The sequence below is a fragment of the Hippocampus zosterae genome, chromosome 1, assembly GCF_025434085.1.
Source record: "Hippocampus zosterae strain Florida chromosome 1, ASM2543408v3, whole genome shotgun sequence".
Lineage (NCBI taxonomy): Eukaryota > Metazoa > Chordata > Actinopteri > Syngnathiformes > Syngnathidae > Hippocampus > Hippocampus zosterae.
Window position 1 is genome coordinate 29,645,859 of NC_067451.1, and position 12,124 is coordinate 29,657,982.

A 12,124-nucleotide genomic window follows, 5' to 3' on the forward strand; every position below is an offset into this window, starting at 1 on the left:
TGTCGCCTCTCTTTTCCATCCACGACGCACTGAGGGCGTTGCATCATTTAGTTCCCCGTTGTGTCTGTTCAACTAAATTATTCAAACTCATACGCTTCTGTGTTGTTGCTGGTTCAGATGTCATGTCGGAAGAATTCAAACACAGAAGCCTAATTAGATATAAAAACCATCACTCTTGTTTTTTCCTTGCAAGATGGAGTCGTGTGGCGATAGTGCCTCTGGCAAAATTGGAGGCGAAACGATTTACAGACCAGTACCAGTTCTAAAATTCTAACCTTGCACCGGGAAAGTCACATAAAATCCATTCGAGGGCAACTGATAGATGGCCGATTTTTGTTTGGATGTTCAAAAAAATGCCTTTCATAATAATACCGGTCAACGATTGTAGATGACTATTTTTTTTATCTGAGTTGCAAGTAAACCTTTTTTCTAGATGATTTAATGTTTTTTTTTTTTTTTGCGCTGATCCTTAGTTTTCTCTCACTTTAGGTAGACAGTAGGGAATGATATGCTACAACAAACCATTCCAATTTCGGTTCTGCTCCTTTCGGACATCTTGAAAAATGTTACCATTTCAAATCACCAAATTTTGTAAATACAATTCCTAAATTAAGAGACATTTTACGCATTTCCATTTTCCAAACATTCCAAATTCAAATTATTCAGCTCGTTCAGAACCATTCGTCAACAATCACATTCCCAAATCAGGAATGACATCACATATTCATCTCGAGCCATTCCAAACTTAAAGTCTCACGTTCTACTTTCTTTTTTATTGTTACGTATTGTTATGATCAATTCCACAACATCTCAGTCCAACCTCAGCTCTGCAGCATTCACCCACACTGTTGAAGGAAATCACATTCTCTCGTTGCATATCCGAAAGCATTGACAACAGTGCATCTGGGGTACAGATGGAGCAAACATCATTCTCACATATGATTTTTAGGGTTTATATTTGTGGCTAGTCATCCTTCTGTGTGCGCTTGTCCGTCGAGTGACATGTTAATTATTAATTAGACAGATTGACTGCAGCAGGTTTCACAATAAACAGCTCCCGTTGTATCCCAACAGCCTGCGATAGCACAGTCCCATCCTCCCATGAAACCACGAGACGTACAGCAGTTAGTCCATTGCACAAACACTGTTAAATAAACAGTTTTAATTGTCAGTTTTGCTTTTCATTGGGTTGTTTGCACACTTTGTCCAGTCATACACGGATGTGCACCAGAGCCCAGCAAAAATATTTTGGATCCCACCTTCTTACAACGATCGCTCACAGTGAACCCTCGAGAGGCTACTTGAGCTTTTACTGTTATTGCTGCTTTCCGGTCTTGAAATTGTTGTTGATATTATCAAGAATTAAGAGCCGGGAGCTAAAGTATAATGAAACCCATTGAGATAAGGCTGATAATTGGATAAGAGGCCTTCACTGATTTAGTTTTTTTTAATTGAAATTGCAAACAGTGCTAAATTCACCTAAAAGTCTGCGTATTAATTATCATGCATTTATGCAAGAGCCGTATCTCTCTGAAATAAAAGATTAGGTGCTCTAGACATGTGTGTCGTTTTGTTTTCACAAGTGAATTTCTCAGGCACGTATGATGTCTCTGTGTTTACTCGCTCTGATTCCGATGCAAGATCATCTGACAATAATACAAAGTAATTCCCTTCCATATTTGCTTCCACTTTGTATCCTGACACAGGTTTAGCAAATGTTTCCATCGTCCCATAAAAATGTGATTAAATATCTCTGAAAAGGACAAGGATGATGAGAATGGAGCCAAATCCTTTTGGGCCAGATACTGGTATGATAATCTGCAGTGACGACACAACTGGACTGGTCATGGGAAGAGCCGATTCCCCTCCTCTCAGTGCCTTATGGAGAGTCCAATCAATGCAACACATTCTCAACGATATCACTTTTTGCTTGAAACTCACACAAAAGAGAAGAATTGAGGCTCAGAGGGATAGTATCATATATACAGTTGAGTACATATAGAATACATGTAATGTGAGTGAATTAAAGCCATCGTTTTGCAACCCTAAGCACATTTTGAAGTGCCAAAAGATGAATCTTAGATGGCGGGGGAATAATTGGATTCTTGTAAAAGCAGATTACTCCTCATTCTCCTGCTGCCGAGTTCTCACTAGTTATATATCTCTATATATATTAAAATGTGTTCTTTCTATCGTGTCAGTGCACTGCCGAACACTGATTATGACACAATTAGATTTTTTTTTTTTTTTTTTACTAATCCTCGGCCCCCCTTCCATTAATGGATTCATCTTCCTGAAATGCCGTTTGAAACAGTTCAGAGTGTGTTGTTTTTACTCTTGGTGCCGCAGACACACACCACACAACCGGGTCAAGACGTGCACTTTCAATACTGCCAACTGTGTGTGTGTGCGAGTGTGCGTGTGCGTGTGCGTGCGTGTGTGTGTGTGTGTGTGCGTGTGAGTATGTGTACATGTCGTCAGGTTGCTCACCACCCCTAAAGTCCTACGAACCAATACAATAAAAGGGAAATCAACCGTAGGTGAACTGATGAATCTAACAAAAAGATACACGTCAAGGCTTTCAAACTGTACTGTGTACTATCATCTCATTTTTATTTGATTTTTTTTTTTGCACATAAGTACATTTGAAAATGAACTGTGCTTTTCACTTTGTTTTCCTTTCAAGAGCAGTACATTGTTTGGTGATTTCACGTTGTAAAATAAAAAAAGAAATAAAAAGAGATCACAAAAGGGTTGCACCAGGGCAGTTCTGCAAGCTTAGCACATGTCCATATTGCTGTAACAATTACTTTCCCTAAAAAGCTGTGATTCCATAGAATTTTTAGGATAACACTAGGATACCACACCAGAATCTGTGGACATGTAAAAAAAATCATAATGTGAAGAAAACAGCTGAAATGTGTTTGGATGAACATGACCTGTTAATATTATATGACGAAAGATTGGTCTTTATTTTTCTTTGGGGTTTTTTTTCCGCAGAAAAAAAAATGCATGTAATGCTTGATGAGCCCTCAATCAAACACTGACATTAGATTAGAAATTCAGCTCTGTTTTATTATTATTTTTTTTTTGGTAGAGCAGTTTTCACCTTTTTCTTTTTTTGCAAGGCTCACCTTTCTGGGAGATCACCAGGCATTGTAGTGGGTAGAAAAGAGCAAGAAATGCATGCATAATTGACTGAACCTCATTAGCGAGGCAATGTACAGAGAATTTTAATACATTTTGTAAATAAAATGTACAGAAAGGTTTTGATGTGTGTGTGTCCGTGTCATTCAGCAGGACGTCTACGTCAAAGTGAAGTCAGTCAATCTAATTCTTTACATGTGATCGCAAACTTCAGCTTGCATTTTTGGCTTAGGTCATGCTCTTGGAAAAAAATACATGCATAAATAAAAAAACAAATCCCCTAACTTTAGATGAAAAATGTACCAGATTCATGAAGATTTTGTAAATTAATTTAGAAAACAGGGGCGGCCCGGTAGACCAGTGGTTAGCACGTCGGCTTCACAGTGCGGAGGTACCGGGTTCGATTCCAGCTCCGGCCTCCCTGTGTGGAGTTTGCATGTTCTCCCCGGGCCTGCGTGGGTTTTCTCCGGGTGCTCCGGTTTCCTCCCACATTCCAAAAATATGCATGGCAGGCTGTTTGAACACTCTAAATTGTCCCTAGGTGTGAGTGTGAGTGCGAATGGTTGTTCGTTTCTGTGTGTAACTCTCATATTGTAAAATCATCACGTTTACATTTCACAATTACCGGTAAATCTGCACGTTTCGTCTTCCAACAGCCAATGTAGCAATCTTAAGAGGCAGTTCGTAACTTTTGAATAAAGAAATTAACAGTGTCAGTTTTTTTATGATCTGACAGTAGTACAACCGTGAAATGGTCTGCGGAATATAATAAAAAGCAGCTCTCTTGGTCCCCATGAAAACAACCGATAGTGCCAACCTAGTGATTTGTTGAAACAATGGTGGAATAACTATCCCCTCCCTGAAAAAAATGCCTAAACCTCGTTTGCCCAAAACTGTCAAGTCAACTGTATTTATAGAGCACTTTCAAACAGCCATCGCTGCATACAAAGTTCTGTACATGAAGCGATTTAACATGCACAATAAACAGTAAGACAAATCGATAATAAAGGCGGTAGAAAGCACCAAACAGTAAAACCAAGAACAGATCTAAGTCATGTTGAGTCGAATGCCAAAGAATACAAGTGAGTTTTGAGGAGGGTTTTGAAGATGGGCAGCGAGGAGGCTTGCCGAATGTTCAGTGGGAGGTCATTCCAGAGAGAGGGACCAGGAACAGAAAAGCCTCAATTTAGTTCTTGGTACTTTTAATAATGTCTGGTCCACAGACCTGAGGCGCCGGGCAGTCTAAAAAACAACCAAAAAAAACTTTCAAACCAATAACATTTTTTTACAGAGGTACTGTATCACTCATTTCCGAATAAGTTATGCTACCATGGCTAATGTTTGCTTGTTTCCAGTGCACGCTACGTGCAAAGCACCTCTCATACATGCTAGTGAGGGGTGCGACTTTGGTCAGAGACTGGGGGGTCCGAGGTGGGGTAATAGTAAAGTGAGACAACATTCAAATCATGCTAGCACTTTAAAAAGGCCAAACTCCCCCTTTAATTTGATTGACTTGCATGAATCAGCTGGTATAGCGGAAATGTAGTGTACCTTTATTGTCACTTACCGAAAAATATCGTGTTCAAAATCCTAGGCATTTGACTCCATCAAAACACATCATGACTGGATAAGAAAAGTTAGTGATGAAGGCTTCGACACTTACTGAATTATTGTTGGGCTATGTGTCAGACAAAAAAAAAGAAAAACAACAACAAACCTTAAACAGCAACAAATCTTAAATCTGTATTGTCATAGTAACCAAATGTCTTCTCTCAATGGATAGATAACTTCGTTTGTTTGTTATTATTATTTTCTGTGGGCCTTCTTGAGGAGCAGTTTTAATTTGAAGCTCAAATTGCGACGAGAATTTTATCTTGGTTGTGTAACAAAACAGTAGCAATAACTGTATGATCACAAATAACTCCGCTGTGGTGTGGATACGGTGTCAGTTAACTAGCCAGTTGTCAGACAAATACACATACTTGAAGGGTTTTAACATGTAATGGTCCAGCATTGAGCTGTTAGAACAGGAAATTGTGTGCCCGTGATTTAGATTAATTGATTGTCCTCAATCTTAACAACAAACAAAAAGGATTCTTGAACGTTTAAGACTCACGATTGTCTGCCACAATTATTTTCCAAGCAGATCATTCATTCATTCATTCATCTTCCGAGCCGCTTGATCCTCACTAGGGTCGCGGGGGGTGCTGGAGTAGGCAGCTGTCTTCGGGCAGTAGGCGGGGGACACCCTGAATCGGTTCAGTGAGAGCAAAATCACTCATGACTAAACGCAAATCACAGGATCATCTGCTAGGTTCAAATGTATAGACATCAATAGACAACAAATTTTCTTTTTTGTTTTGTTTTTAAAATCAGAAAGAGTAAAGTAAATCTAGAATTATCTAGAACTCTTTTTTTTGACACCCTGAACCGGTTGCCAGCCAATCGCAGGGAACAGGTAGACGGATAACCTTTCGCGCTCACAATCACACCTAGGGACTATTTAGAGTGCTCCATTAACCTGCCACGTGCGTTGTTGAAATGTGGGAGGCAACCGGAGTACCCGGAGAAAATCTACACAGGCGCGTGAGAACATGCAAACTCCACACAGGAAGGCTGAAGCCGGAATCAAACCCTGCTGTGAGGCGGACGTGCTAACCAGTCGATCACCATGATTAAGAACACGTAAAGTCATCTCTGATTAAGATTTTTGTTGTTGACCAGTGTAATTTGCCTTTTAGATAAACTAAGCACTGAATGCCTGGGCAAATTGTAATTTCAAATCTCTGGTCATTTTGTTGCAATGAATTCCTTCATTCATGGCTCCATTTTGTCACAGGACATGCACTAAATCACACAAACCTGGCAAACCTGCTTTCATTGAGAGATGATGATACTTCCTCGTTTTCATAGTCATTGCACGGGTCCTATGAAACAGGCTGAGGCTCAGCGCCACTGCACAACCTAAATAAGCCCTATTGGACAAAGCATGCGTTTTTTGTTTTTGTTTGTTTTTTGCTCAGTTGCTTCAGGGCTCGTGTTTTCTCTTTTATTTTGTTATAATATCTGAACGACACTGCAAGGTCAGGAGAACAATGCAAATCATGACGCCCATGTAAACCTTTCTCTGCAAAGAGTTGACTCGACAATTAAAGCGGGCAGAGCGGGCAGTTCATTGGAAGTCAGAGCGAAAGAAGTGGACGAAACAGAAATGAAACAGCAATTTGAAGAATAAAGTGACACGCAAGAAAGGAGAGTAATCACATGAGTAGAAAAGCTCATTTCCTCCCAATAGGCGACGACAGTAATCTTTCCCCACTAAGTGTGTTTTTATTCTTCTTGTCTGTCTTAAATTGTGCGACTCTGCTGGGTCTTCAACCTAGCTTGCTGAAACGACCTGGAGTTGTGAAAAGCAATCTGATCTAACATGGACTCTGCCACTGTGTTCAGGAAGAAGGTGTGAGATAGGAAAGTCAAAAGACTAAATGGATGTGTCATACTTTGATTAGCATCACAAGAATCAGTTTTTTGGTCTGTTAGCTTCTTCAGTTTTCAACAAGATGCAGTGACTTTTTTTTTAAAAAAAACAATGAATAAATCAGATTCTAAGGCACTTGTTCAATTTCCTAACTTTTCCGCTTGATTCATTCATTCATTCATTTTCCAATCCGCGTATCCTCACTAAGGTCGCGGGGGGTGCTGGAGCCTATCCCAGCTGTCTTCGGGCAGTAGGCAGGGGACACCCGAAACCTGTTGCCAGCCAATCGCAGGGCACACAGAGACGAACAACCATCCACACTCACACTCACAACAGGGGATAATTTAGAGTGTTCAATCACCCTGCCATGCGTGTTTTTGGAATGTGGGAGGAAACCGGAGTACCCGGAGAAAACCCACGCAGGCCGGGGGAGAACATGCAAACTCCACACAGGGAGGCCGGAGCTGGAATTGAATCCAATACCTCTGCGCAGTGAGATTGACGCGCTAACCGCTGTACCACTGGGCCACCTTTTTCCGCTTCAGTTCATTTCAAATACACCCAGAGAAATCCTGTCATGATTCTGTTTGTGACCAACAGGTGGCACTGTAGGGCTGCCGCTGCAGCTGCACACCTGTTGGTTGTTATGTAATTAGTTGTTTAAAAGGACTCCGGCACGACCACTCAGTGTTGGGTCATTGTTGCTGTTTGTTTGCTACTGTCATGTATGTTTGTCATGTTTGTTTCTGTCATGGTTCTGTTCTTGTTAGTTTTTTGCCACAGTCATGGTTTTGGTTTGGTACTTTGGATTCCTTGTGTTCTTAGAACGTTGTTTGTTAAGGATTTTGTTTTCTCTGTTGGTTTCAACACACTTCTTCAAGTACAGTAGGAGTAAGTCCTGCTCCTCCCTCCTGCCTGCTTTTTGGGGTCCAACACCACCTCGCAACGTGACTAATCCAAAGAGTGTCTCGGACACGGGCATGTATATGAATGGACCGCAATTGGCCCCGCGTGGCGCAAGCCAGGGGACAGCCATTTTATGTTGTCATTTTTACGAACAACTTCTGGGTTTTTTTATATTGAAAACAGTATCAGTACATGTTTTCCACTAGGTTCCCTGAATGGAGTAATGAGGGCCACTCAAGGAACCAACTTCACCGTGTGTATACACCATTCAGTGTATTTTACAATAAATCCTGATTTATATAGGGCTTTTTCAACAGCTGTGTTTCATTATCTTGTAATAATAATAATAATAATAATAATAATAATAATACATTTTATTTGTGGGCGCCTTTCTAGAAACTCAAGGACATTATGATCACAATCGCGTGAATCATGATTTACACAGGCTATTTTTACATTTTCTAGCATTTTCTTCCCTGCTGTTTTGCTTTAATTTCATTATTAATGGACCTGAAAACATGATGCAAATGAATCTTTGAGTAGCACTCAAAAATATACCTTAAAAGAGAAACTTTTAGATTGGATCTGTACTGATGAAATGTGCACGTAGCATTTCTCCCAGTACAACAATATGCCATAGACGGTGGGAAAATGCTGCTGCGAAATCAATGCATTCAAGTTAGGCGGGCTTAGCAAGTGGATACATTCTTCTTACTGCAGCTTTAAATGTCTTTAAGTCTGAAGAACGCCAACACCTTTGGGGATTCAGGTTTGGATCCTTTGAAGCCTTTTTTTAACCTTTTAATGACTTCAGAGACAAAAAAGGTGTAGAGAGAGGACACGTGGAGATCGTATGTAAACCTTCTGACAAGGAAGAGGAGGGCAGAATGAGATATAAAAAACAAATATTGGCACAGAGGCCCCTTTGTACACTCCAGACAGACATTCTGCAGACAGTGAGTCATGCACGTATGACTCGGATGCCATGCGGCTTGTCGGAAGATCATCTCATTGCACCAGAAAGGCCATGGTTATGATCAGAAATCTCTGGTCATCAGTATGCCCCATTCAAGGTCAGGTGGACTCCACTCGTGATTCCCAACATTGCAGTTGATCATCTGACCTCATTTATAATGTGGCAGGGGATTCAAATAAATTCAACAAGAAATCCTAATGATGAACTTTTTTTTTTTCGTGTAAAGAATTAACTGAACCAAAAATATTTGGGTGTCCTAATGCCAAATGACATATACAGTATTAACAAGTATTTTTTTCTGGCTTTTAGATGGGGGGGGGGGGGTGCACATTTCTCTCCCTCCAAAGCTGTTGCTGTGTGATGTCATTGTGCGATGTTTAATGCGTTTGGTCGAATACTAATTATTTCAGGGAATTGCAACCACCTGGGAATGGCCAATTGCAGCTCTGACCTGGTTGGCTTGCAGCTCAGGTGAACTCCTTTTAAAAAAAAAGGATTGAGGAAGTCAGCACTGCCCGGTGGGCCAATGGTTAGCGCGTCGACCTCACTGTGCAGAGGTATCGGTTCAATTCCAGCTTCGGCCTCCCTGTAGGGAGTTTGCATGTTCTCCTGGGCCTGCGTGGGTTTTCTCCAGGTACTCCGGTTTCCTCCCACATTCCAAAAACATGCATGGCAGGCTGATTGAACACTCTAAATTGTCCCCGTGTGTGAGTCTGAGCGCGGAGGGTTGTACATTTCTGTGACCCGCGATTGGCTGGCAATCGGTTCAGGGTGTCCCCCACCTACTGCCCGAAGATGGCTGGGATAGGCTCCAGCACCCCCTTGTGAGGATAAGCGTATCGGAAAATGGATGGATGGATTGAGGAAGTCACAGAGCTGGACAGCTTGGAGAGCATTGATACATGTGTTACGCTAAACCTGCTGAGCTGTTTGCACTTGAATTAAACAAAATGGGAAAATCTCATTCCTGGATCCTGGCTGAACACACGGCCTGGTTTTTTACCCCATAACATCGGGCTATAAAATAATGATAATATACTTTAAAATACCTGTAGCTTGGAATTTATTTACTTTGTCTCCTTTGGGAATTTGGAGGAAAAACATGTCAGTTATCTGTATGGATAGCTGAGGTCTGGAACATTCAGAGATTCTAGAAAATGGGATGAGAAGTTACATTTTTGGTCAAAAAGAGGCCCTTCTAGGTCCTCGCTGAGTGACTGTCAATGTATCGATTTCACCCATTCCTGCTTTTATGGCGTTCAAAAGCATGTGTGAAGGATAGTCGTTGATACTGAACCGGCATTGTTGGATCAGGATGAAAAAGAACCAAATGTAGTCATGCAGAGCTTTAGTAAATATCCCCCTACAGAAATGACGAGTAACTCTGTCTGAATTCACATCTGGAGTGGACATTGGACTTCTTAGTTCATGGCAGCAAGTATTTATAAAGTATTAGATGTGGCTTCGAGCTGACTTCCAAAATATAAAATTGGCACAACTAAGATTGCAGCAGATGCAAAGAGAAATGATCACAAGTGACAAATTCAATTTTTCAGCGAGAAATGCTCGGTTGGCTTGCAGTGAGTGTTTGGATTGTCTCAGTTACCAGGCTTCAGCTAATGATTAATTCCAATATCCTACTTCATTTATGATGTTAAAATCATTCACTTCAACCGCAAAGGTGGAGGGAAGATCAATAACCATTTCATTTTCATTTAAAACACCTGAGCTGTTCATAATAAAATTACCACATTTGTTGACTCAGCTGTGTCATTATTTCAGAAGCATACTTGGACCATGTTCAGACCGCCCACAAATATGATATAGTCATTTTAAAGTGGATAAATGTTTTGTTTTGTTTTATTAGTAACATTATTTTCTCACGCATCCACCCACATATAAGAGACTGTTCATGCAACCACATCAATGAAAGCATACCGCTGCATGTCAACATGATCATCTTTTTCTGTACTTTTATAGAGCCATGAAACTCATTTTAAATTAGGCAAATTAACCATAAATTATTATGAAAGCCAACTTTTATCGACAAAAAACTTTGACGTGGTCTTTGAAGCCGTCACTATGACAACAAAATTCTACCAAACAAGTGTGGTGAAAACAAACCAGTGACTTTTTCACATAAACATGTCACGTTTCACGAAACAGTGATCTGTAAACTCCATTTAAGAATGAAACTTTTCTGGGCACCATGAAATAAATAAATAAATAAAATACAACAATCCATATACAGTATATATAGGTATATATATATCAAATGTTATTTTATTATTTTCTTTTTTTATCAGTCATAAAAGTTATTATAACCAGTCACACCATACCAAAAAGCAATAAAAGCTAACTAAATGCTTCTCACGGCATGATGGCTACTTTCTTTTAAAACGGCATTCCCTACAGACTGGAGCCTATCCCAAGTGTCATCGGGCAGCAGAGATATTTTGTTGCAGTAAACGCTATGTGCTAAACTGCTAAAGTTTCAGAGAATTCATATCACGTCTTTGTCGGTGAGTTCAAAATATCTAATCATTATCTGGACCGCTTCATCCTCACGTGGGTCGCAGGTGTCCTGGGGCCTACTCCAGCTGTCTTCGGGCAGCAGGCGGGCTACACCCTGAATCGTGCAGATATCAAGAATGCTTTGGTGAAACATTTGCTGTGACAACATCACGTCAACCGTCATCTTGAAAGTATAATAGGAGGCAGGAAACACTGCAACCTCAAAATTCTCTGCAATTGCTATTTCAGGTGGAGTCGTCAGCATATTTTTAATTTACTGCTGTTTCCTTTCAAATTCCCATCCCTAATTTCAATTAGACCGTTTTTGACAAATTACATGAGGTGATGCTGCATAATTAATGCAAAAATCATAATTTTCGCTGCATTAAAAACATAGAAAATGGTGAGTTTTGATTGTCAGAGTAGCACCTCTTACCTCAATTACACTCAGTTTTAAGACGAGTTTTACCTTACTTACTGACCTCACTTCACATGTATTATTGTGGCGTAGAAATCGACAGCATCACATCGTGTGCTAACATTTTGGCTGCTTTACTTAGCAACATGAGAGAGGCAACATCAAACCAAGCATTACTATCCAAAGAGCTTAAGGGCAGGGGGATGAACATTTAACAACTGGTTTGCACTTCACTGCGGAGGTTCTTGGGGCACCTCGAGCAAAACTCCAGATAAAAGATAAAAGGATCACCAATATAAGTGTCAATCTTTTTCCCTTCTTCCTCAACATAGAACTGTGACATGCAATCTTTATAAATTCTTCAATGAGAAATTCCGGAAAATGTTTCACACTGACTCAATGATGGGCTTTTTCAATCGTTTGCACGGAAAGGTGTCAAAAGCTCTGAAATAGCCCAGTTTAATTGAACAGTCGCAGGATGCTAGCCTAGAACACAGTTCAAATTGATTACACACTTCATGAGGACTGCAGACTTTGATAAAGGATTGATTCATTTTGCAGAGGGTTTGAAATATTAATCCTCAGCTAAAGCTTCATGGCCTTTAGGCTGAAACATTTAATAATGTTATCAGAGATATGAGGCTGGTATATGACTCCAGGACGACTGCAGCTTTACTTCACCATT

At 40.4% G+C, this 12,124-nt stretch overlaps 1 protein-coding gene across 2 annotated transcripts in view; it reads left to right on the forward strand.

The window, feature by feature from the left end:
* Window positions 1–3,269, forward strand: part of gria3b (glutamate receptor, ionotropic, AMPA 3b) — a 124,450-nt gene extending 121,181 nt beyond the window's left edge. For both annotated transcript variants that reach the window (XM_052073878.1, XM_052073887.1), the window contains exon 16: window positions 1,707–3,269. The gene's annotated coding sequence lies outside the window, so the exon portion shown is untranslated. The remainder of the gene's footprint in view (window positions 1–1,706) is intronic.
* The last annotated feature ends 8,855 nt before the right edge of the window (window positions 3,270–12,124 follow it).